At 45.0% G+C, this 27,503-nt stretch overlaps 1 long non-coding RNA gene across 1 annotated transcript in view; it reads right to left on the bottom strand.

The window, feature by feature from the left end:
* The window catches only part of LOC123386436, a 124,309-nt gene that overhangs the window by 8,418 nt on the left and 88,388 nt on the right, over positions 1-27,503 (bottom strand). Inside the window, exon 3 of the long non-coding RNA XR_006600287.1 lies at positions 8,965-9,092. This is a non-coding gene — a long non-coding RNA (uncharacterized LOC123386436). The remainder of the gene's footprint in view (positions 1-8,964; positions 9,093-27,503) is intronic.

Below are 27,503 nucleotides of genomic sequence, written 5' to 3'. Positions count from 1 at the left end.
AAAAAGACCCTATATTAAATAAAAATTAGTCTTAATATTAGGTCCCTCTGTTCTCTGCGCAAGAAAACTCATTGCAGAGCAATTCTCATTTGGAGTAATACATCTCTGCTTTGAGAACCATGATAGCAGAAAACTGCGTAAAAGAGAAGGAAACGGAGCTCCAAAATGTCAAACAACATCTGTTTCCCATTTCTGAGAATTACAGAGCTTTCTGCAGCCCTGTAACCCCTTAGCCCACATTGTATCTGTCCCTTCATAGTTTATGAGCTTTATCTTCAGAAGCCTTTCAGTAAATGAAACCTGATATAGAAAGTGAATCTCTGCTTTAGGCTCTCTCCAAGGATTAGGGACGAGATTTATTAGAACAACACGGTTCATGCTGTGATGCTTTAAGGTTGTGTCAACATTTCAATTATAAACCCATGCTTCCACGGGTGTGTACGCCCTGGAAAAGAAAATAATTCTTCAGCTTCAAATTTGGAAAGTGGGATAGTCATTTGAGGTCCATGTTTGGTTCCTTCGAATTTTAAAAAGCTGCAGGTGACTGACCTTTCTAAGTGCGGAAAATTATATCCCACATACTTGTGTCACTGGGTACTTCAAGACCATCCCGCAGTCAAAGCAAAAAATGCAATGCTGAGATGATAAGTTAAATAATTAGAGCAAAGAGTCTAAATAGGATCATTCTGGAAAACTGCAAAGTGAGTCAGTATTTTCACATGGATTCTAAGAACGAGGCAGAGGCTATTTTGTCACGTGGAGTAATCGGTCTGTCACATTATTCTTCCAGCTATAACTTTAGGTCAACCAGGCAGCGGTGGTTTCTGCTGAGTGACCCGCAAGCCACACCCCTGCTGTCTGGAAGAGCAGTGGCTCAGAGGTCTGAGGCGGGGCAGGGGGGGCGGGGGGAGGTCAAGGTCAACCTAAAACAAAGAGGTGGGCGTGTGAGTTCATTTTTGGTGCCCTCCTCCCTTAGAGTTCACCACTCTCCGTCTGCCCCCCCCACCCCCCACCCCACACTGTCCCCTTAGCCTGTCCTCCATCCTGAATCATGGCTCTGGTTCTAAGACTATCTCCTGGCACCTTCCTTGTCACTGGACACCATGCTTCCGTCGAAGCTTACCTGCCGTCCGCTTGACTGGTGGGGAGATAAGAAAGCGTCTCGGAGGTTTTTACTGATCACTAGCAGCTGCTGTGTGGTCACATGGCTGCCCGTCTCAAAGCTCTTTGCATCTTCAAGGAACAAAACCAGTGAAACGGGGGCACCGCCACAGGTTCAGTGGGAAGGTATGTTAAAGCAAGGGGTTTAAAAGCACTCTTCAATGAGGTATATTTTTTGCAATGGAGTATTACTCGGCCCTAAAAAAGAATGAAATCTTGCCGTTTGCAACGACATGAATGGAGCTAGATGGTGCGATGCCGGGTGAAAGAAGTCAGAGAAAGACAAATACCATATGATTTCACTCAAATGTGGAATTTAAGAAACAAAAGAAAAGAAAAAGAGAGAGAGATCAACTAACAAACAGACTCTTAACTACAGAGAACAAACTGATGGTTACCAAAGGGCAGGTGGATGGGGGGATGGGAGAAATAGGTGACAGGGATTAAGGAGTGCACTTGGGGGTGCCTGGGTGGCTCAGTGGGTTAAGCATCCGACTTCAGCTTAGGTTATGCTCTCAAGTTTCATGAGTTCAAGCCCCCCCACCGGGGTCTGCACTGCCTGCCTGAGATTCTCTCTCTCATCCTTTCTATGTTTCTCCCCCTCTTGCTCTCTTCCTCAAAATAAATAAATAAACTTTATAAAGAAAAGACGTGCACTCGTGACAAGCACTGAGTGATGTGTGGAAGTGTTGAATCACTGTACTGTATACCTGAAACTAACATGATACTATGCTAACTATCTAGAATTGAAAAAAAAACTTTTTAAAAAGCACTCTTCAAAAAAAATTTTTAAAAAAAGCACTCTTCAAGTAACATCACATGGGGCAACAGTACAATTCTTCTGTAATTAAGAGATTTAATGAATTTTTCTACTTTTCTATACTATGTAGAGAGTTGCTCATAAATTAGAAGTTCCATGAGAGTAGGGATCTGCTGTTTTATTCCCTGCAAAACACCAAATATCTAGCACCTAGAACATTGTCCTCAATGAAGAAAAAAATATCCACTAACATAAAGAAATGAGCATCTGTATGTTAGCATCTGGAGTGGAGTGATCACATAGGAAATAAGGGAGTAGCTAAGAGAAATACCAAAGAGCAATGCTTGTTCTTTTTTCTGACTCTTAAAGACCCCCCAACCCTTTACCATGTAGAATTTGAAACTGAAACAAAGGTTAAGTTTTGTGTCTCATCAACTGCGTCTCCTGTTTCTCAAATATGAAAAGTGTCTCAAAAGCAATTAGGATTTTAAAAAATAGACAGTGCTTTGCTAATCCAATCAACCAGATTGTGAGTGCCTTGAAGGTAGGCGAGTACAATTTCTTACCCAGTTGTCATGTCCACAAAGATCGTACAATTTCTTACCCAGTTGTTATGTCCACAAAGATCCTGAGTGGTGGCTTGCACACAGAACGTGTTTGTAAAATGTTGGATTTCTTCCTGAGAATCAAGACTTTTCCATCTGTCCTCTGCGGCAAACATCTTATCCAAACTGCTGATGAACGTCGGGGTCCCCCCTTCCTGTTGATCTGCTCTCTCTTCCTCACAGAAGCTCAGGCAGAGCAACAAGAAGGGATAAAGGAGAAGACGAAAGATCTTGTAGGTATCTGGATGATAGGAGGTCCACGTCTGGTGGATTTCCACTATTGCTAATCTCTAGTGAATAATTTTTCTGCAGCAGACCTTTACGAAGTATTATCTTTATGAAGAAAACGGTGTGTTCACTTGTTAATGAAGTCTCGTGCCACTGTCAGCAGAGGAACTGAACTTGGCTCCTTGACCCCTCTTGGCCCATCCTTTCTCTTCTACCTTTAAACAGCCAGATGGTCTCGACAGTTTCCGGAGCTGATAATCTGCACTACTCCATCCATCTTCTGTTACAGCTCTGTGGCCCTTCTGGAGCACTAAGATTGCACTCAAGTTCCCTGTAAATCTAATTCTACTGCAGTTAGCCCACAGAGTTCTAGACCTTTCTATGGAAAGCAAGGGTGCTCGTATCCTTAGAGCTGTGCCCTTCCAGGTTGCTGAAAAGAGGGAGACCCTCTATGTAAATAAATAAATAATAAACAAACAAATACATAAAAGTGCGCCTAAGTGTTTACCTCCTTACTTTTAATAGCAGTTTCTTCATGAGAATAAGGAGGGGTGGGGGCGGGAATCTCCACGTACTGGCATAATCAGAGTCTGATTTCATTCCAGCAACTAACAACAAAACAATAACAAAAAAAGCAGGGGCGCTTCTTTTTTTTTTTTTTTTTTTTTGTAGTCGTTTAATTAAATTCTTTCAAGCCGTGTGCAGCAACACTGCTGGGTAGATCTTGTAAGAAGAGATAATTAAAACACAAACAAACTAGTTCTTTCATTTGGAATAGCCACCAGTGCACATGCTCAGGGCGGCTGGCCCTCACGGAATCCCAAAGGGTCCTTAGTATGCAAACCCAGTAGGCTTGAGAAAGAGGGTCGGCAGTTTGTTTGAAAGCTACAAACCCCTTCACGCTGGGAATCAGGCAAGATATCTCTGGAAAGTCAGACTTTTTCTGAGACGCTGCCAAAGGAGCCGGGCCAATGAAATGGTGCCTTTGGCAACAGGCTCTCAACGGACTTGCAGGGCTCAGAAAAAGAGGTTTCTCGGTCTCGGGCTCGGGTGAGGCAATCAGGGACTGCTGGGCCTTTCAAAAAACGCAATAAAGTAGGAAAAGGACAGAAAAATATGTTCACACTTGCACACGTGTTCTTCCCAAAATGCTAGTAGATTCTGTTTTCCGATGCCACGTGTGGTGTGATTGGATTCAGAGTGATGGATCAATCCCACCACGCTATTGATGACGTTCCCAGGGGATATTCGGGATAACTGGCAACCTTACTAAATGCAGTAAGGCATACTGACCCGTGTGGGGTCTCTGCAATACCTTTAAGACAGCGCAGCATTTGCAGTGAGATAACACCTAAATTTGAACCGGTCTTCCTCTGTGGTCTTGACAAAGTCACGATTCTTTCTGAGCATCAATCTCCGCATCTCGAAATTGTTCATGATGATACCTGGACTTCAGCACAGCTGTGATGGACAGCTCCAGACACGTTAAGAGGGGTCCCACCTTGGGCATAAGCCCTGGTACCTATAGCTTTTCTGCCCTCGAGCTTTCTCTGAGGACCTTGGAAACCACTCTGCCCAGGCACTAGCCCAGTCTAAGAGACAGGGAGAGTATTATCTCCACCCCGGCTCCTCCCCAGCAGCCCTGAAGCAATGGGGGACAGGAGTCCCTGGATAAATGCCCAGGGCCCCCCCCCACCTTGTCTGGAAGGCCAGTTCAGAAGTGGGTTCATGTGGCCTTTCTCTGCACCTGCTCAACGTGCACTCCCTGACCTCAGATTCCTGGCATCAACTCCCAGATAAACTACTGGCCTCCTAATTCTTGTTTCCGCTTCTGCTTTACAGATACTAAACTAAGCCATTTCTTCTTCTTTGTCCCATATTTGTTGCACGGCTTACATAAGGTAATATGTGGAAAGATTTCCTTGTGAACTCTAAGCGCGTGGGTAAATGTGGGTGGCAAATACTAAGATGTCGCTAGCTATTATTTCGATCCAAGCTGATACTGGAAACATTGAAATTGCATTATTACGCTATGTGTTTTCCCTATTCCAAGCATGCTATCGCTGTTATTGATAATAAACATGTTCCGGGCACCAAAAATACATGGAGCACTAGGGGAAAGTAAACAATTGAGCAACTTCGGTGGACGGAATTACCCACATCCTATCAAGTCTCTGTAATTTACTCTTGTAAATTAAGTTCTTCCCCCTCTCACCCTCCCATGCACTTCGTGCTGAGCCTTCCTTGCTCAGCTTATCCATCCGTTCATTCATTCACCAGTCTGCTGAATATTGCTCTTCGCCATATTCAAGTATACTCCAAGTATCTTCCACCTCAAAAATGCAAAAACCCCGAACTCCTTCTCCAGGTATCATCTTCATTCTCTTCTTCCCTTTATGGCCACACTTCCCCAAATGGTCATCCACACAAACTTTCTTAACTGCTCATCTTCCATGCCTGGTGCTTGACTTCAAACTCTTACTAAGGTCGTGAATTGCCTCCATATTAATAAATCGCAAAGGACAACCATCTTCATTTTAACTGATTTCTGAGCAGCATTTCACGCTCTTGGCCATTCACTCCTTTTTTGGCTTTCTGTGATTCCTGCTTTCCTGGTTGCTTCTTATAGTTCTGGCCGGTGCTAGAAATTTCTTCTTACTTCTACGCTTATTTCATTCCAGGGCACTTCCAGTTGCTTCTCCTCCAGATCAGTTGAGGTCCTTCACTTAAAGCAAGGGCATCCAAAGATGGTTAACAAATAATTCAAATTAAGGGTTTGGGGTAGCTAGGAGAAATACCCCAAATCATCCCAAGTATGACTGGTCCTTGCAGACAGGAAACCGTCGGCAGCAAGCCAAACCCTGGACACGGAAGCTGGTCCAGGAACATCCCAGGAATTCAAGGTGGCTGCAGTTTCACTACTGCTAACCCTGGGGCAACACTGCCTGGAGGACGTAGATTTGCCTCAACCACTACAATGGCCAAGAGCAACATTCTGCATCTCCTGAATCTAGACCCAGTGCCCGTGCAAGTGGCTGGGGAATCTGCACCGCATACCCAAAACCAAGTTTATGACACCTGTCAAGTGAGGTGTTCTGCCCCCCACCAAGTCTCATGAAAGGTGGAATCCCACAGCCATAGGAAGATGGCTTAGATGCTGGGCAGCCAAAAATAATGGCAGTCAGCCACGATCTTGCCCAGTCAAATGTAGTCTGAAGCTTTTCCTGAAATGACCTCTTCCCTTGGGAAATCTTACCAGCTCCCACGGCTTTGAAACTCTCTTATATATCAATGACTCTCAAATGTGGACTTCCAGCTCACGCCTCTTTTCTGAGGTTCGGAGTCACACATTCAAACGCATACCTGACGGCTCCATTTGGATGTCTCATAGATATTTCAAACTTAAGAGGTCCACATTTGATCTCTTGCTCTTCATGGCCATTCTCAAGCCAGAGATGCCCTTCCTGACCCCCAACTATGAAGGTCCTCAAGATCAGAAGCTGTATCAGTTTTGCTCACGACCGTAACCCCTGTGCCTGACATTCATTTCTTCCCTCAGTCATCCATCCATTTTTTATTTAGCCAGTCAGTCAACCGATGTGACTGGAGCACCTACCGTGGTGCCCGAAGTGAAGACATGTCCCTGCCTTCATTGGAGCTTGCCCCTCGTAGAGAAGGTGCTCTCAAATGCACAGCGAGAATTACCCCTGACCTCAGCCAAGAGCTTCTCCCTCTCCCGTGACTCCTACAACTACAGCCGTACGGGTCACTCTATGCCGTGCTGATCTACCTGCCTCTCTCCTCCACTGGAATATAAGTTTGAAAGCAGAGGTATTTTTTTTGTTTGTTTTTTTATCTTCAGTATTGGGGCCTGAATGCTAGACACATGGTAAGCACGCAGCGAGGCATAACTTGCATAAAATCTAAAGTCACACTTGCACAATACCTGATCGATCAAAACGCTGAATTTAAGAACAGGATCTTGTCATCTTTTTTTTCCTTCTTATTGAGCTTCCCACCCCCACCCCCCCCCCACACCGCCCACATTTCCACCACAAGTGTCTAGACCCAAAGTCATTGTGAGCAAAGAAAAAAGTACATTAATAGTAAGTCCTATCACCGCCATTTGCAAACGGCTTCCAGCTGCATGTGTCTCCACCAGCAAATGCACCCGGACAGTCCCTGAGTGAGAAGCTAGCACTGGGACATACTTAACTCCCCGAGAAAGAATGTTTCCTTTTAACACATCTGTGGATTTCTTTTTTTTTTTTTTTAATTTTTTTATGTTTATTTATTCTTGAGAGGTGGGAGGAGCGGGGAAGGGGCAGAGAGAGACAGGGACACAGAATCTGAAGCAGGCTCCAGGCCCCGAGCTGTCAGCATAGAACTGGATGCGGGGTTCAAACTCAGGGACCATGAGATCATGACCTGAGCTGAAGTCGGATGCTTAACCGACTGGGCTACCCAGGTGCCTCATCACATCTGTGGATTTCAAACAAATATTTGTGGGACTTCTTGGGAAAAAATGGCATCAGGCCTTAAAAACACACACTGTTTGTTGCTTCAATCTGCTATGAAGAAAAATTTGCAAATTATTAAGGTAACATGATTGTGATGTCTGTAGTCCCTCAATCCCAAATTGAAAACCACACTCTGCCTATGAAGTTTTATTTCTTGGGTGTACTTTCATTATAAGGCTTTAGTTTGATTACGATTTTTTAAAAATCGAATTTCGTGGACTTTGAGACTCTTCAGGAGAAAAAATGAGATTGAACATTTAAAGTCAAGTCTGACCTAGAAAATAATGGCTCTGTAGTCCCTATAACTGGAAAACCATGTGAACTGTGAACGTTTATAACTTTTGAGCCATCATAAGTTTTGCAAATACTGAATTTTATTTTATTTTAATATTTTTTCAATGTTTACTTATTTTTGAGAGAGAGAGAGACAGAGCATGAGCAGGGGAAGGGCAGAGAGAGAGGGAGACACAGAATCCGAAGCAGGCTCCAGGCTCTGGGCTGTCAGCACAGAGCCTGACACGGGGCTCAAACTCATGAACCGTGAGATCATGACCTGAGCTGAAGTTGGCCGTTTAACTGACTGAGCCACCCAGGTGCCCCTGCACTTTAATTTAAGGTCTGCCTGGAAAAAACGTTTGGAGTGGTTTTAGGGACAGCAGGCTGCCTTACTGCCAAAACTTACCTCCCAGTTCAGTTGTTAATACCTAAAATTATGCCATTAAAATTGCATTCCTTTGGCTTAAGGTTTGGTTCTCCATGTAAAATGCAATTATCCCCAGGAAAGGCCATACTTAAAATAGTGACCACCATTTAGCCCTAACTCTTGTCTCAGTGTTTAAACATGGGTTCAAGTAGAGGAAATGTAGGATATGATTCTTAGGTCCACCAAAAGGAAATGAGTCCAGAAAAGAAAATCGGGAAGTTCTAGGTCAATGAAATGACATCTTTGCCTGAAACTCTGTCCTGAAAAATTAATTTTTAAAAAATTTCTTTAATGTTTACTTTTGAGAGAGAGACAGACAGATAGAGCACGAGCCAGGAGGGGCAGAGAGAGAGGCAGACACAGAATCCGAAGCAGACTCCAGGCTCCGAGCTGTCAGCACAGAGCCTGACGCAGGGCTCGAACTCATAAACTGTGAGATTATGACCTAAACTAATGTCGGACGCTTAACCTAATGAGCCCCCCAGGCGCCCTATGCCCTGAAAAAACAATCTGAAACACTGGAGATTGGGTTGTGCAAAGCAATCTGACTATATCTGCATGTAGAGAAGAAAATCCATAAGAAAATTTTCCTTGAGACATCTCTTGGAGTTTCTCTCATGCGTTACCAGATTAAAATAAACAACCGATAATCTCAAAGCAAACTGCTTCTGATGTCTGTCACTTAATACTAAGCTGCTATATTTAGCATTCCTAGATAAATAAACTCATTCCTGGCCAACACCGGAATTAAAGAACCCAAAGGGGCTTTATGAAAATTCCCCTAGGTAATCGATACTTTTAACTGAGTTAGTCCTGGATCAAATACCTGAAATGAAATGTGATAATGAGCTGTCACACCTAGAAGCCAACCACCTATGGCCAAAAAAGAATCATCCAGACGTCGTCTTGCCTCAGAAAATCAACGTATCAAATTTCCTGTCCAACTGCATCTTGAGCCATGAAGAAGAAAGCTGAGTACAAACTCACTGAGATATTTGGAAAGGACTTCCCCATGATGTCCCTGGAGAACTTCACCTTGGTTCCACATCTTTCTCTGGCTATAGAGAGAGAGCATCCTTTTCCTGCTCTTTCCATGACTCGGTGTTTTCCTTCCCCTGCAGAACAGAGAGGGCCATGGTGAGCATTCCAGTCACCTCCGACTGAGGCCAGGTCTCTCCACTGGGACTCCCCCCCCCCCCTTCCGCCCCCCCCCCCCCCCCCCCCCCCCGCACAACAGTCCCATCTGACGCTGCTGAACAAGGCTGATGGTCAGACTAAAGCAGACATTCCCAAAGGATCAGAAATGTGGAGCGTGAGCAAGGACTAGTCACTTCAACATCACTGGCCCCGGTCAATTATTAAATGCTTACGGTGGTGACGCCCCACAGTGAACTAAAAAAGTTAAGTTTTCTGTTCTGGAGACAAATGGATTATTTGTGTAAAAGACCCAGACTTTGAGGCGGCCATATTCGTGAAAACCTTCTCTGCTTAAAATTTGAGGAATCGGGCTCAAAAATGATATTTCAGTATCACAGAAGCCTTGATCAGCGCTTCCTTGGTGGTGGTGGTGGTGGTGGTGGTGTTACTTACGCAAACAGCATGGCGCTGAGAATAGAAAAGTTAAAATACACATCCGACTGAGCTGTCACAGCTGGGGACGAAGTACAGAAGACCAAGGTGGCCCAATTTGCCAAGTTTCTCTTTGGCACCATATGTTTATATGGTCCCAATCTCCATATGTTGAAATCCTAACCCCCAGTGAGATGGTTGGAGGCGAGCAGGTCACGAGGGTGGAGCGACATGAATGGGATTAGTGTCCTTATAGAAGAGACCCCACAGAGCCCCCTCCCGACCTCCCACCGTGTGAGGGCACGGTCAGAAGGCGGCTGTCTGTGAACCAGGAAGCTGGTCTGAGCCAGACACGGACTCTGCCGGCACCGTGAGCCTGGACGTGGCAGCGTCCAGACCCGTGAGAAGTAAATGCTTGTCGTTTAAGCCCCTAGCCTGTGATTTTTTGTGCCATAGCAGCCCAAACAGATTATGACAGAATTCTAGCGCATGTTTTATGCTTCTAGCTAAGCTACCAGGCACTGGGGACATTTGTCAAAAGCAGTCACAAATTAGATCACTTAAGTTTTCAGGCAAGCTTGATCTGACGATAGTTGGATAGGAACGATCTTCATTTCTTATGTGCTGAAATCATCAGCTCTAATAAATTTCACAATTTCCTCTTTCTCTATACTTCACTGAGCAGACTGGGGCAAGAACCCACTCAGAAATGACCTCACAGGATTTTAAGTGATAAGGTCACTCGGTTCCAAAAGAAAACTATAAAAGTAGCTCTTCTCCAGGTCCCAAGATCCTTTCCTTGTGCCTTTTAATCCAGATGTGTCCTACTTTCTAATACCATCCCCCTCCCACCTTTCCACCATGGCCCACTTCACCCTCTGATGCTTTCCTATTACTCCAGCCTTTTCCACTCAGAAGTAAAATGGAACCATCCGGGATTATTTGAGACCTAGACCAAGGTATTGTGCCTTCATACGTATCATTTCCTCCGGCATGCTTAGAGCTTAAGACATTCTGGAACCCTCTGACCACCCGTTGGTGGGGAGTGGGGAGGAGACCCAGATAGCCCACAGACACAGCTAGAGGTATTTGTGCAGAGACCTTTTCCTCAAATCCTCACAAAAACCTTTATCTGTAAGCCTAAGTGTCCCTTCAAAGAAAGTTAAATGAATTCCCTGAGGTCACATAGCTAATAAGGGCCAGTGTGGGGATCCCAACTGATATCTGTCTCTTAATCTACTGCTGATGGGCTTTTCACTCTGCCCAACCGAACCCAAGTGAATCCTTGGTGGGGGATCTTGACACTGGTCCATGAAGGTAAGTGAGACTGTGGGTCCACGAAGCCCCTCAGGTTGTGGTAAGTAACCACACAACATCTCATGGGATCTCATGGGATTTTCTTTCCCTACCTGCGTTTTGTCTTTCTCCTATTCTAGCTTCAATGCCTTTCCATTCCAACCTAGCCTTGAGGTTTGTTTTAATGTTTATTTATTTATTTTGAGAGAGAGAGAGAGCAAGCAGGGGAGGGGCAGAGAGAGAGGAGAGAGAGAATCCCAAGCAGGCTCCGTGCCATCAGCACAGAGCCTGATGTGGGGCTCAATCCCGCAAACCGGGAGATCATGACCTGACCAAAATCAAGAGTCGGACGCTTAACCGACTGAGCCATCCAGGCGCCCCGGTTTTATTTTTTAAATCAATTATTATTCATTCAGTCTTTAGAGTAGAAACCCTCTAAAGACCTTGAGGCACCATACAGAAAATTATTGCATAATGAACAGTAAACATTTGGATTAGCAAGAAGATATAACTGGGAACACGGCATTCCCACTTTCTTCTAATCCGGGGGGAAAGGGGGAGGTTCCACCAGATTAAAATGGTCCCCTTCCCCCTACAGCTCCAGTCAGGCTTCCTGTCACCCTGACTGGATACGAAGCCATGACCTGACAGAACTTCTAACTTGACCTTCACCCCCATCCTCCCAAAACTGTGCATGTACTGCCTTACCAACACCCTGCCCATACCCCCTAAATCATCAGACCCCACTGCTTCTCCAAAATGATTTAAACCGTCAAGAAAACAACACCTAGGACCTCCAGGGGAAGTTCATGTGTCCAGTGGAGGGTAAGCGTGTCATGGGTCCTATCCGATTGTGACTGCCATCTTGATGACGTCTCCACTGGAGCCCAAGCAAGAAGGGAGATTGAACCCAATGGGAACTGCAGAGTGTAAGCATTGGCATGGAAATAAGTGAAGACATCAACGGGGACTCTTCTTCTAAGTCTTCTCCAGTGTCATGGTTGAATTGTGTTCCTCCTTCTCCAGAAAAAAAGGGGGGGGGGGATATCCTGAAGCCCTGACCCATAGTGCCTCAGAAAGGGAGCTTATTTGGAGACCGGGTCTTCACGGAGGTAATCAAGATAAAGTGAGGTCATTCAGGTGAGTGTAAGTGCAATATGACAGCTGTCCTTGTATAAAGGGACAATTAGGACACAGAGGCAGACATGCACAGAACAGGGAGACACTGTGGAGGGACACAGGGAGAAGAAGACCATCTCCAAGCCAAGGAGACAGCACTGGAACAGACTCTTCTCTCACGACCCTCAGAAGGAGCCAGCCTGCTGACACCTTGATCTTGGACTTCCAGCCTCCAGAACCGTGACAGACTACATTTCTGCTACTTAAGCCACCCAGCTTGTGGCATTGCGTTGAAGTAGCTAGCAAACTAAAAAAAAACAGAGGACTCGTTACCGTACTCGGACAGTTGATGGTTGTCCTGAAAAAACCCAGAACTGCATTATCTTCCCAAGGCCAAAAGGGGAATGCCTGGAGAATAAATCCTCCAGCCCATTAGGCGGTGTTCCTATCCCAGGAAAATGAGGTGAAGGAACGTAGTTGATCCCAAGGTCACAAGTTAGATGCTAGCTCTCACATCAGGGTGGCCTAACTGTGGAGGAGTGTTCCGGAGCTAAAATCCATTCAGAAGTAAAGCTTATGTAATGTGGGAGGCACATATTTCTGTATCAACACGAAGAATCTGAGAAGATTCTTCACAAATGCCGTAGTGTGAGTCCATTAGGGTGCAGGGGAGGGAAGGGGGAAGAGTAGCTCTCCCGTGGGATCCAGGAGACAGCTACCAGCTTGGTCTGGAATAGGTCTCCGAAGACAACCTGAGCCTTCTCATCTTCCAAATGGAGTCTAACTTCAGTTGGGATGTAATGTGGGCCGGAGGGAGGCACGGCAGAACACAAAGATAACAAATTCAGGCATCTCAGATAAATGCCTTTACTGTGACTTTGCCCATGATTTAGTCCCTTGTGTGGGCATTTCCCTGGGGATCTCCGGCCTGCAGGAGAGGCCGATGTCAGCCTTGCTCCATATGTAAAGTCCCCGGGGAACTCTATGGAAATGGGCACTGAGTGTTCCTTTTGGACTGAATTTCAGAATCTGCAATGTGTTCTCTTGAATCGTGACTCTCGTTAGACTCATCACCTAGACCCAAAGTTGCTTAATCAGCTTGTGCCCGAGGCTTACCATCTCCCAAACAGGGATGATATTATTGGGTTATGTATTAAGACCATGGGCTGAAAAAGTGCGCTAGCGGAAAATAATTGGTACACAAATACCAGACGAGGGCATTCGGCGCATTTTTCCAGTCCTACTTCTACACAGACAGGAGGGCTCACCTCGTGCAGTGAGATAACTTAGTTTCCACTCTATTCTCGTATACCGGGTCCTGCATCAATGTCCTGTCGCTGCTATCGCGAATTATCACAGACTTGTGGCTCCGAACAACAGAAACGTACTCTCTCACGGCTGTGGAGAGGAGAAGCGGGAAGCCAAGCTTTTTGCAGGACCACACCCCCTCCAGAGGCTCTGGGAGCGGTGCCATTGCTTGCCTCTTCCAGCTTCTGCTGGCTGCAGGCATTCGTTGACTTGCGTCCCCATCACCCTGATCTCTGCCTCCATCTTCACACCGTCGTCTCCTCCTCTGAGTGGGTCTCCTTCACCCCTCCCTCTCTCAGAAGCAAGCACGTGGTTGCATTTAGGGCCCACATAGAAAATCGATATGATCTCTTCTTCCTCTCAACATCCTTAAACCGATCGCATCTTAAAAAAAAAAAAAACAACCTAGGGTCATTTTTGCATGTACAGCACAGCTCAATTTTTAAAATTTTTTTAAATTATTTTATTTATTTTTGAGAGAGAGAGAGAGCCAGAGCACCAGCAGGGGAGGGGAAGAGAGAGAGGGAGATACGGAATCCGAAGCAGGCTCCAGGCTCTGAGCGGTCAGCACGGAGCCCGACGCGGGGCTCGAACTCACGGACCGTGAGATCATGACCCGAGCCGGAGTCGGAGGCTTAACCGACTGAGCCACCCGGGCGCTCCAACCAATCGCACCGTTTGCAGTAGAATGTAATATCCATGATTGTGCCATCTTCACGGTTTCCAGGGATTCAGAAGTGAATATATCGTTCAGGGGGAGGAGCGGAGGAGGGTTCATTTTTTTTCCTGCGCACCATAAGCCCGAACCACAAAGCCTAATTTAGGGCTACATTTGGAAGCCTGTCTGTCTCCTAAAGATGACCACTGCCCCTAACGAGGGATCTTCATTTCAGCCCTTAATCCCAGACCCCACATTACGTGGCGTCTGAGATGTGTGTGAGATGAAGATTTCAATGTTGACCTGAGTCATACCCCTTCCTTTCTCTCCTCTATTTGTAACATCTAGCCAGTGAGTTACTGAAAAGTGACAAAACTCATCCTAATTCTGATAAGAGTAATAAGAGAAGCCAAGATTTCAATCCTCGTGTGTGCTTTTTCTTCTAGATTCCCGAGGGTTCTACCTGGTCTATGAAAGAGCGTATAAAAACTGCATCTATGAAACACCTTGTCTTGCCCCTCGACGATCTACCACGGAGAAATTGTGTGCAAAGCCCTGCGTTTTTCTTCTCGACCGCAAGGAAGAGAACGAAACTTTCCATACAAAAGTACGGTTTTTACATCCCCACATGCTGGAAACCTTCACGGTTCAAATATCACTTTTTTTCTCCAAGATTTTATAAAAGCATAGATTTTTCTTTCTTTTACTATTTCTTTTTTACCCTCAGTCCACCCAAATCCTTATCTGTCTAGAATCATGTAGCACAGAGGGAAAAAAAAATGAAAGTAAGAATTTCTTTTCTTTTTTTAAGTGTTTTAATGTTTATTTAATTTTGAGAGCGAGAGAGAGAGAGAGAAAGAGTGTGAGCAGGGGAGGGGCAGAGAGAGAGGGAGACACAGAATCTGAAGCAGGCTCCAGACTCTGAGCTGTCAGCACAGAGCCTGATGCGGGGCTGGAACTCACGACTATGAGATCATGACCTGAGCTGAAGTCAGACACTCAACTGACTGAGACACTCAGGCGCAACCTTTGGTTTTTAAAATGTTTAATGTTTATTTATTGATTGATTAATTTCCTTACTTGCTTATTATGTAGATGGCTGCAGGACCCCTCTCATTGCTTTCCTTCCTTCCACCCGCCCCCCAGTCTATTCTTAACACAGGAACCACGGAGGTCCTTTAACGAAATAAGTCCAAGTGCATTGCTCCTCTTAAACCCGTACAGTGTCTGCCCATCTCACACCAGGTAAAAGCCAAAGTCCTTACAGCAGCCCCACGTAGTTGTGTTCCATGACACCTCTGATCTCCTCTCCTAGTACTCTCCCCTCTCTCCCCGCATTCCTGCGAGGCTCTGGAAGTCACCAAGCACACCACTTCTGCCTTAGGACTTCTGCATAGGCTGTCACTCTACCTGGAGATTCTCCCCCACCCCTACTCCATTATCAACATGGCTAAATACCCTCACCTCCGTGTCTTGGTTCAAATGTCGTCTTCTCAATGAGAATATATTTAAATGTTTGTATTTTTTTAATTTATTTTTGAGACATAGAGCATGAGCAGGCAAGGGGCAGAGAGAGAGGGAGACACAGAATCCGAAGCAGACTCCAGGCTCCGAGCTGTCAGCACCGAGCCCAACGCAGGGCTCGAACCCACGAACAGCAAGATCATGACCTGAGCCGAAGCCAGATGCTTAACTGACTGAGCCACCCAGACGCCCTGGAAAATAAGAATTTCGAAAAGCACTCTGGAAAATTCGAATTCAGTGTAAAACTTATCTTATAATTTTGCAAAAGATGATGTTTGAGGGAATTATAGTTACTTGATCTAATAGCTGAATTAAGGAGCTACCTGGGATGCAGCATAATTTAAGATTTGTTACCCAAAATGGGGGCGCCTGGGGGGCTCAGTCGGTTGAGCGTCCGACTTCGGCTCAGGTCATGATCTCACAGTTTCTGAGTTTGAGCCTCGTGTCGGGCTCTGTGCTGACAGCTCGGAGCCTGGAGCCTGCTTCGGATTGTGTCTCCCTCTCTCGGCCCCTCCGCTGCTCACGCTCTGTCTCTCTCTGTCTCTCAATAATAAACAAACATTAAAAAAAAGTTAGAAAAAAAAAGATTTGTTACCCAAAATGAATATAGATATAGATTATAGATATAGATATAGGTAATGTTGCTTTAAATATTATATAAATATATACATGTATTTAGAAGTTTGGTTGGAAATCATCTGCGACACTTCAAGGGACAAGGCTTTAGAAATTCAATGGGGCTCAACCTTAGCTGTATGTGAAAACCTTCTGAGAGCTTTCTGAAAAATGCCAGTGCCTGGGCCCCGCCCCAAAACAGTCAAATGAGAACTTTCTCCAAGGGTGCTAAATGTGGAGCTAATGTTAGGAACCAGAGTCAATGCTGACTTTAGACATTCATAACCTAGAGTGAAGTGTCCTGCCTATTGTCTGCCTGTGGGTGTCGAAGAGTACACAGAGAAAAGACTGTGCGTGAGCAGCGAGAAATAGTAAATAATTTAAAATAAAACGGTTGTAAGGGAAGGCAAAGAGGGCCGCCAGCAGCCCAAGAAACGCGGGAATGGCTGCCAGGCGGAAGGATTGTGAAATGATGTGCAGTCCCCTATGAAAATGTAAATCCTACTTAAATCCTTTATCACCCAACTGTGTGGGGACCAGGGAGCTGGCTTTGCGAAAATATAGCTTTGGAACTTCTTCCTAGAAGTTTCAAGTTTGGGGGAAGAAAGATGGCAACAGACTGAAATTCCAGAACTGGATAGTTAGGAAAATCCTCCGGAGGCGTGTGTGTGTGTATATATATATACATATATATATACACACACACACATATATATATATACACACATATATATGTGTGTATATATATATATGTATATATATGTGTGTGTGTATATATATATATACGTGTACGTATATATGTATACGTATATGTATATACATATACATATATACGTACACGTATATATGTATACGTATATGTATGTGTACGTGTGTGTGTGTGTGTGTGTGTGTATATATATATATGTACATATATATATATATATATATATATATATATATATATAGGGGAATCTCCACAGAAACTCCTTTTACCAAGCTGTCCGTGTTTGTGTATAATGCGGTCATCACTCGTGTGTATTCCTCTGAGAGTTGCTCAGTTGAAGTAGTCATAATCGTACGGCAACTCCTCCCAATTTCCTGTCATCATTTTCTACATATCTACCATCATCATTCTTGCAAATGAAAGAAAAACAGCTAAAATTATTTGAAACTGATGAAGGGCCTTTTCGTTACGTGAAGTTTTTGCCTTTGATTTAGCAAATTGCTTAGATATTCCTTGATTCATATCAACATAAACTGTAAACTGTGGCCTCTATTTCATTTTCCCGGGTTCCTCCCCCTGGTCCTTGATGTTCTCCAACTCTCATCCAAGGTCTGATGTGCTAATTTGCTCATCAGTACCCACTAGCCTTCCTGGCTTAATTAATAAATATTTGCGACAGAAGCAGGGTAAACAGAAGTCTAATTCATGAACTTGATCATTGTTTATCCCCCCACTGTGACCCTCACTTGAAGCCATGGTCCTGAGTCTTATCAGTAGGCACTGTTTCTTTTTTTTTTTTTTTTTGCCTCGTTATTTGCATATCAAATATATCATTTTAAGCAGACTGCTCACAGCCCTTGCTCCCGGACAGTTACAAACCCAGTTGCCCACTGGAGCTGCAGAAAAACATCTGTAAACCACTGTGATTACAAGAGAAGAAACGGGGGCAGAGATTATTCTTGTCTCTCATTCAGACTCCGTCCTCCAGAAATCAAGATCTTCTTCGCGTCCTGTTTTTGTGTGCTTAATTGATTGACAGATTGATTCGTTTTTAATTGGAGGACCTCCTCTCCTGAAATCAGAATGCAACACAGGATCCTCCAACATCTAAACTTTGAATTTCCTGTCCCCGAAAGTTCACTTGACCCCTAGGGACGGATGCCTCAGCAGATGGGAAGGGGGATTCGGCTGCATTATCATTATGGAGAATTGGGGTACACTGGGAAATCGCTGGGCTTCCAAATATCTTCCCTTGAAACAACTTCCCCTAAATTCCAACAGGATGATGGTGGCTACTGCTTCAGATGGAGTCCCGTTGTTTTGTAATGCTCAGGAATTTGAAGGTACGGGATTAGGAGAGCTACCATAATTCTAGCCCTATCATTTGGATTTGATCTGCTGAATTTACCAATCCCCCCCCCCGACCCCCCAGCCAGAATCCACCTTCTGTCATTTACAGGACACCTTGCGTGTGTTAGATTATTCAAATGCAACTTTCAAATCTCTGATGGGGTTAACGGTATTTCAAAGATTTTAGAATTGTGTTTCAAAGCTGTTTTATTCGCATGACCCACTTCTCTACAGAGTGTTTTGGAGACGTGATCTTCGGGCACTTGAAACCAAGATAACCAAGCAAGATCCAGCCCTGAGGCTGACGGCTGGCTTTTAAGAGCTCCACACAGAGCCCCCAGGAGCAAGAATAAGAAGGAAAGGATACTATCATGGGCCACATTAATTATGTACCTAAGAGTAGCATTGTCTTCTTCCTCAAAAAAACTAAGATATCACAACGTAAAAGCCATGTGTCAGACCTAGTCAATGTACTAAATGAACTAGGCAGGAGGGCTGGAAAACAGTACTGCGGTTCTTTACCAAGGGCACGATCACATGCTACAAAGAGCGCTAGAATTGAGAGGCAGAAGGGCTGAGAATTATACCAACTCTCCCACCAAACGTCCGCCATTTAAGGAAGGTCCGTCCTGTCTCTGAACATCTATTCTCCCATCTGTACGAGGATATGATTGGATTACATTCACATGCATTGAACTATGCACCTCAGAAGTGTTGCCACGTGTTCTTTTAAAACATTTATGTGATCAAATAATCTGGGGGTGTCACTGTATTTCTTACACGTAATCGTGGGGATTTGCCATACGCATTAGTATATCAGGTACATCCTTGAGACATCCTAATAAAGCTTTACAACGAATAAACCAACTTAACTGTGGTTTCCCAAACATATTTTACCAAGAACCCTCACTCCTATGTGTGTTCAAAACAGTTTGGCAGAGCGGGACAAGATTTCTCAAAGGGCCCTCCAACTGTGATCAGCCCCGCCTGGAGTCAAATAGGCCAGGCTCATTAATGGTACAGCCGAACGTAGTGCTTGTAAGTGGCATCTCAGAAACCAGACAGCCCAGGTTCAAAACCACAGCTACTTTACCTCCTGGCTTTGTGACCTTAGTCCCACTATTTAACGTTTCTGTACTTGGGTCCTTCATCTGGAGAGCTGAGATAGCAATGCGATCTATTTCATAAGGACATTATGAGGATTGAATGAGTTAATAAAATATATCAAATGCTTAGCAGATTACCTAACGCCTAGTAAGTGCAGTACAAGCGTTAACATTACTGCTGCGATATCACAAACCCTTGTCAAATGTAAAAATCGAAAAGAAGGAAGAGCAACGTGAAGGGAAGGGACATTGGCTGAATACCTACTGTATACATATATAAAATCTCATTAAACCCCCATAAAAAGACTAAGATCAAAATATAATCATTTCGTTTGACGGGTCAGTAAGATAAAACTCCGAGGTATTAAGGAATTTGCCTGATATTCCTCAGATATTAACGTGAAAACGCGAAGTATCCCTGACTTCCAAACGCAAGTTCTTTCCACCATATTCTACTGCCTTAAGGGTGAGAGGTAACAACCTATCATTCTAGAGATAAAGAAATGAGTCAGAGAAGCGAAAATATGCCCTAAGATAGCACAATAAGATTCAAATTAGAAAATAATCCATATCCTGTCGCCCAACCCTGTAATGTGTTCATTACTCGAAGCCCAAATGCAGAAGGACATGGGCAAAGGGAAGAAGGAACTATCACTAATTTTGATCTCGTGGCAATTTTTTACATTAAGATTATTTTGTCTCTTCGTGGAGTACCTACTGTATGTATTATGTCCCATTTTAGTGGAGATTTTGCTCTCCCCTACCTACCTCAGATTATGTTTTTAAAGAAGCATAGACATTTAAAGGTCAAATTAATTCTACCGCCTCCAGAAAGGATTGGATCAAAATAATTCTCAAACGATAATCCTTTACCCTATTCTACTTTTAAATATTCAGAGAGGAAAATTCTGTGACTTTGGTAAAAAAAAAAAATCAAACATTACTAATATATTTAAAATTTCATAATATGCAAGGACCTTTGAGACATTGGTGAAAATAAAAACACATTAATCAAAAAAAAAAAAAAAGAGAGAGAGAAAATGGAATAAGAAGATGAATTGATTTTCCATGATGAGGTGCAGTATTGTGCATTAAGAACTGAAATTCAGGACCAAGGACTTGGGGAAGTAATTTATGGGATATTAATCTTCCCTTTTAGCAGGCAAGGCACAACTTAACTTAGATATGTCTGCTGCATCCAAAGTTTTAAAATATGGGGTCAAAAAATATATCCCTGCCACGTATCCCATCCTGCCATTCTGTTGGGTTCCTCTTATCACTCAAACTGGTTTTTTACAGCAATGTCAAAGATGATAGAGCTTAGAGAGATTTCCATTTTGCAAGTAAAAAAGGGCAGACAGGTTGTGTACAGCCTGGCGTGTACTTAGATGGAGCAGCCAGCCGCTTAATCCCCATCATCAGAGCCACCCTGGGACCACGGGGCATCTGATCCAGCGGGCAACGTGCGGAGAGAGGGAGGGGCGCTCGGAAGGCTTCTCAGCATCTGAAATTCCCCATTTCTGCTCCGTGAGTGAGAGAAGGAAGGGATGGTGGTACTGCTCTGATTTGGGTGAGAGAGAACAATCTCTTTCCGTGCGAGTTTACGATGATGAGAAACCGTACGGGGATTGACACGGGACTCCTTTTAACCTATGCAGCAGATAAACCAGAGGTCTGTCGACAGGACATAGCTAGAAAGGCCCAGTGTGAATTTGGGAGGACAGATGCAAATGGAGGAAGGGGTCCTTGGCAAGTCCTATTTTATCCCTTTGCTTTGCTTTCAGGGATACACTCATGGGCATGAGAGGACGGTCCCCTTGCAAATGCAGAAGGCAGTGCCTACCTCAAAATGGTTTGGGGCGCCTGGTGGCTCAGTTGGTTGCGCTTCCAACTTCTGCTCAGGTCATGATCTCACGGCTCATGAGTCCGAGCCCTGGGTCAGGCTGTTTGCTGGCGGCTCGGAGCCTGGAGTCTGCTTCCGATTCTGTGTCTCCCTCTCCTCTTCCCCTCCCCTGCTCACGCCCTGTCTTTTTCTCTCATTCAAAAATAAGTAAACATTAAAAAAAACTTTTTTTTTTAAATGTTTTGGCCAAGTTTGTACTTTGAGGGCTAGCTCTCCATTCTCAGAGAACCAGTACAAGTTGGGGCTTTTTCCCTCGGGACTAACAGAGATAAAGGTTGTTCTCTGTCCCTGGGGCTGAGACAGAAGCTTGCTCACCAGAATGTAAAAAAATAAATAAACGGAAAATTCCTGAGATCCTAAGATTTTTGTGATGCAAATCCAAAGGAATTCTCCCACCTGGAGATTCCTGCCCTTCCCTCCCCCTCTCCCCACCCCAGGTCACAATTAGAGGCAAATGCACAGCAAAGCGGTGGTTTCTGGGAGAACTACCAGGGCGTTCGCTTAACATCTAGGATCTTTCCAAAGCTGACCTTCAAATGTACACTTGAATGAGAGCAAGACAGCTAGGGGCTGCTTGCAGTTCTCCTCGCGTGCTTAGTTCTTACCAATCTTATCTACCACGCAAAATAGCCAAATCCATCCTGGGAGAGACATCTTCCCCATCTGTCTCAGCAAGGAATACCTCGTATTTACAAAACCGCCCAACAGAAATGCCCATTAGGAATCTCTCACAAGCATTAAAGAGGAAGGTGAGCTGAGAGTACACAGTTCCTAGGCTCTACTCTTCAAGAAAATCCAGCGTGTGTTGTCATAGCCTGAGACATTGAGCCCCAAATGCCCTTTGCACCCCTAAGATTGTCCACTTTGTCTGTTTCTCAACTTTGAACCCTCTGTGAAGATGCCTAAGCATGAACTCTTAGTGTATCACTTCCGTTTATAGGAAACAGTTCCTGACTCCTTTTCCCACAATGAAATTTACCCATGCAGAAGCCTTTCCATGAAGGGCTGTCTTAAAAGAAAACTCGGGTGCTGACATAACCCATTTGTGTGTGTAAGGAGCAGACTTTCGAGAGAATCGTCAGTTAGAGTGTGCCACTTCAGAGTTAAAACAAAAAGGAAAGTTCTGCAGCCCCTAAATATCTTTCTCTCCAGTGTCCCAAATACTTATGCAATGGAGAAGGCTCCAGAAAGCCCCCTTTTACATGCAAATATGTTTTTACCCTAAAGGGCCCCACATTAGTCCATTATCACATTAGCAGATTAGTTTATCAGATTAGCAGAGCACAGCCCTGAGGAAAAGAGACACAGGACAGGTAAATTTAACCAGGCATACTCTCCTCCGGGAAGAGGGAATGGAGACCAGAGTCATTTTCCAGGCGGGAAGCTATCAGCCCAGAAAACCAAGACACCAGAGAATCACATGGTTGTCAAGTTTCCATTCCCAGATGCTGGCCCCCGGGCACCTTGGACTCCAGCAGCCTGTCTATTGTCCGAAGCCTGCACTCTGTGGGTGACTCCTGGCTCTACGGCTTTCCAAATTAACCTCCACTGTGCCTCAGTTCCCTTATCTACACAATGGGAATAATAATGGTACCTCCTTCATAGGGCTGTCGGATTAAATATTGATTGAATTAAATGAATTAGCCTATGTGGAGCATCTAGAATAGTGCATGGCAAATAGAAGTACTACGTGTTAGCATCAAGAGTCAATAAACGAGCCAAAGATCCCATTTGTGTAAACACACACGTATGCATTATAGAGAAAGGTTGGAAGAGTATATGCTGAATGTTAATGACTCCGTGGTAGAAATTGCCATTGATTCTTTTCTTACGCACCTACAATTTAAAAATGTAACATCGAAGGATGTGTATTGGCACAAGAAAATACTCATGATACAGTACACGAAAAATTAACAATGCTGAATTAAACTTCCTGTTTTACTACAAATAAATAGTTTTTTTGACCAAAAATAACAACATGTATATTTCCAAAAAAAAAAAAAAAAAAGGACTAACAATGGCCTTCCCCACATGACAGGATTGCAGAGACTCTTCATTTCTTCCGGATGTCTTTACACATTTTCCAAATCTTCAATAACAAACACATGATGCTTTTAAAACAGAAGAAAACACCAACTGTTATCGAAAATAAAGATTAATCATGAGAGTTCCATTCAAAAAATAGAAAAGTTGAGGTTGAAGCAAGGAATGAAATTAGTAGAAAACCCGCTGGACCTCACTGCCTTTCCTCTGCTCAGAGTTGGCACTGAGCCATGCCCAAATTGGATGTGCAAGGACTAAGGAACCGTGAGAACCAAGAAAGAAAAAGTCTGGAAGAGGCTTCAAGATGCGGGACAAGACAGCACAGCTTAGAGCTAACCATGAGTTCCAGGTAAGAAGTTCCCTACCGCCATCCAGGGCAAGTGTGGAAGGGCAGAGCCGACCTCCTCTCCCCCCAATTTTGCCTGTAGCCAACCAAACGCACATTTGCAAAACCAAAGTACTGAAAGGACTCTTCTTCTTACTCTTAGAATTTCTGAGGAAGTTAGAGAGGAAAAGAAATAGGAGTCGCCTTATTTCCTAAGTAAGGAGAGTAAGACCCATGAAAATAAAGTCAGTAAGTTGCTCCAGAGTCAAGAATGAACATCCACAAAGCCAGTTCCTGGTGATTATTTCGGTGGCAACAGGGAGGAGGGAACGATCTTTTCTGGCACTCCTTCCAGCCTCCAGCTCCAATCTAGTAAACTTGTACATATTAAAGTATTAGAAGCAGAATGTGTTAATTTACCAAGGGAGATTAGGATTTTGTAAATCCTGCTGAGTATACAGGAAAATCTAATGCCCGGACACGACTTGCTCATGGCGGCAGCCTAAAAATCAAAGATGCGAAGGCCTGAAGTCACTTTCCCAAGACTCTTCAAATCAGGCAGCAGATCCATCGCTTGGGATATGCCCAGGACCCCAATATCAGTCAGTCTTGTTTCTTAAGACCGCATCTCCATAGTAGGGTGTGTGTGTGTGTGTGTGTGTGTGTGTGTGTGTGTGTGTGTTGTATGTATTCCTCAAAACGAAAAAGGAAGGAGAGATCCAAGGGTGGTAACAGGAAAGACTAGCGCATCAAACAGACCTGGGTTAGAGTCTAGATCGCTCTCTTTTCTTCCTGAGTCATTTTGAGAGAGCTGCTCACCTCACTACGTCATGGCTCATCATCTAGGACACAGGGTTTATAAAACCTACCTCCAGTGTTCTTAGGTGATTCTAGACATCCGATGCAAAGCGCCCACCTAACACGGCGTTTAGCACAGAGTCAGCACCCAATACTTGGTGCAGCTGGGGTTAAAAAAAACTACAGACAAGTAAAGAAGTTTTCTTCTCAGAGTCCTACAACCTGTCTTAGTTTGGGGCGGGTGCCGGGAGTTCCCTTGTTGACCTAGGCTTTTGGGAAGGAAGGGAACACCCGCCTCTGCAGTGTCGTCCGGCCTCCTGACCGACCTTAGCTTCCTGATCACCCATGAGCATCCACCTCTCTGCAAATACCATGTCTAAGAAAGCCATGAATCCAATATTAAGTGGCCACATATTTGAAAACAAAAGTTGCCTTAGGAAGCAAGTCTCTAGTTCAGGAAATACTTACTCCATGCCTAGTATTGAAATTGCTTTGAGAAATGAGGTACAGGGAATGTTTTTTTTTTTCTTTAAAGTATAGTATGTTTAACCCAGGAGCCCAAACAAACATCATTTTCCGAGTAAATCCGCAGTGCCGGATTCAAATACTCCTCACCACAGTGTTGCAATCTAACCTAGACCCTTGGTGGTGAGTTTACGGGCCCCAGGTTCGTATCCAGCTCTCAGGTTCATATCCAGCTCTCTTCTGGAGAACTGATTCCTACACGGAGCAATCGTTTTCACTCACATCTTCCTAGGTGTCTTCAATATAAACACCCCCGTTCACCCTGCAAGCCCAAACACCCCGTCCCTACAGTTCTGCCACCCCCAGAAAATGCAAGAGCATTTCTCAAAGTCCCAGAACTCCACAGCTTTGCAAACTTCCTGTGTCAAGCGTGGAGAGGGGGTGGGGGTGGGGGTGGGGGTGGGGAAAGGACACTGAGTTCCTCTGGAGCCCCCTCCTGACATTTCCAGACTTATTAGCCGGTTTTCACACTGACTTCAATCAACCTCTTTAATCCTCCAAGGAAAGAGCATTTTTAATTCACCGATTGGCCGATAAGCTTGAAGCCAAAAAATGATTTACACGTAGATGAATTGTACTTTACAAGATGGAGTTTGGAGCATTAGCCGCGGATCTGAATTTCCTATCTGTCATTTTATTTGCCACATTCATTTTTTCTCTGCCATTACCCTTGCTGATTGTGATCTTTCAGCGCTATTGGGCCCCTGCTTCCACAGTTTTTAATCTGCCTTTAATCCCATAGATTTTAAATATTCCCGGCACCGAGAGACTGGAGGCAATTAACTGCCCTTCTGATGCTCTCCTTATCAGTTTCCTCCTTGTATCTCCCAGAAGCAGCCTCAAGACACTTCCAGGCTGACAAATACTACCCGCATTTCAGATGAAGCATCCACTGCCAATGGGGAGGTGAAGCCCAGCTGTGCAGGCTGACGTTGAGCAATCACGGTCCTCGCCGAGGAGGAAGCGGGCCGGAGAGGTTTGGGGGCCGCGCGCGGCACCGTATGCTGGAAGCCCCGGGTCCCGCGCCCTGAAACAATGGCCTCGCCACGTGTTTGGCGACTTGACAAATACGTGACCCATCCCATCTCTTCAATCTGATCGCCGTGTTTAACCAGAAAGCCGTGTCCAGCTCTCTGGCTTTAATGAAGGATTCAGATGGGGTGTCAGACGGAGAATCAGAGAGAAGAGCTCCTTGAATCTGGCTCCGGTCCCCTCCCTGGCTCTTGTTTAATTTCGTGCTCGTTTCTGGTTTTTAACGTGTCACGCTTAGGAGCTGCCCCCCGGATTTCCCAACCAACCACTAGTTGGTAAAGTTTCAGCACCTCTGACCGAAGCCCAGTCAGACTTGAACGAAGTCAGATGCTCTGGCAGAACTTCAGACGTCATCCTGCTGTGTCAAAGGCTCAGGGGCTGTGAGTAGACCCGAGGAGCCTAAGCAGGGTGAGCCGCTTAGAAGGAACAATGTGACTCCCGAAAACCCATGTGCTCCGTCCACTAGTACATGTGCATTTAAATACACCCTAAAAAGCACTAGGACTCTAGTTAGAGGCCACCCTGAGTCCTTACCAGAGCGTCGCCCGTCTGGAAGTGCTCTCCGTTGGCCTCTCGCGGAAGACAAATAAGTTGGCCTGTGTCACTGACCCCTGTCACTGATTCCTGAGTAAAAGTTTGAGCCTTTCACCTTCGTTGTAGTTGGGCGTTCCAATGAAACACCGAATGCAGAGCTACGACCCAAAAAAGACGGGGGAGAAGATATTCCTGACACCTCCAGACCCCAGAACCCTGAGGGCCCCAGCCTCCTCTGCAGACACAATTATTTGGTAGCAACCTGGCTTGCAAATGACTGAGCTACTTGGACTTTTCGGGAGAAGGATATGCACGTCGGTTGTAGGTACAGAAAACACATCCGAAATTCTTGTACATTCTTACAGGGAGGTCAGGCTGCCCTTAGTTCACGTCCACCGAGGGGACGGCCTTGGTCAGCACATTCTTCCACGACCTACTCAATCGTTTTGGTTGCACCAAATGTGTTATGCCAACACCTCCTGGTGGGTACGCCCGAGTGTGTCCCTGACGGAGAAGCTCTACCCCTCCCGCAAGTGGGGGAAAAAACGATACAAGTTTCTGGCTTCCCTCAGTGAAGGGTTGGGCCCCCCGATCAAACGATGTTTGCTGGAGATGAAAAACAGGCGTTCGATAAACAGGCCACGGTGCATCCAACCGGCGCTCTGTGTCTTTTGGAAGCTGCTCTGTTTCTTACAGTACAAAAATCACAGAGGGTTACGTCAAACAGGGAGACAGGATACGGCGGGGGAGACAATGCGTTACGTGCATGTGGTTAATTGATTAACTGCACTTTCTGCACTAAGAGAAAACGGCAGGCCCTTTCGGTGAGGCCTCACGGCCACCCCAGACCACGGCCAGTGGATGGGTACTGGGTACGGGCGGAGCCCAAAAGCGATGTTGAGGCATTGTTTATAAACGACGCCCAGCACCGTAAACAAGGGAAGCGTCGAGAGAAAGCAAGTGATGGGGAAGAGGCCAGAACTTGGTTACAGAATGGCATCAGCTCCGGGCAGCAGCTCTCACTGTGTTGTTTTGCTGTGACTTGCAGCTTTGCTAAAGCATTTTAAAGATTCTTGCGGGTCTTTTTCAAGCTGCCAGCTCTAGCCTACGAATTA

The sequence above is a fragment of the Felis catus genome, chromosome B4 (assembly GCF_018350175.1).
Source record: "Felis catus isolate Fca126 chromosome B4, F.catus_Fca126_mat1.0, whole genome shotgun sequence".
Classification (NCBI taxonomy): Eukaryota; Metazoa; Chordata; class Mammalia; order Carnivora; family Felidae; genus Felis; species Felis catus.
This window is presented reverse-complemented; position numbering and strand designations above follow the sequence as displayed.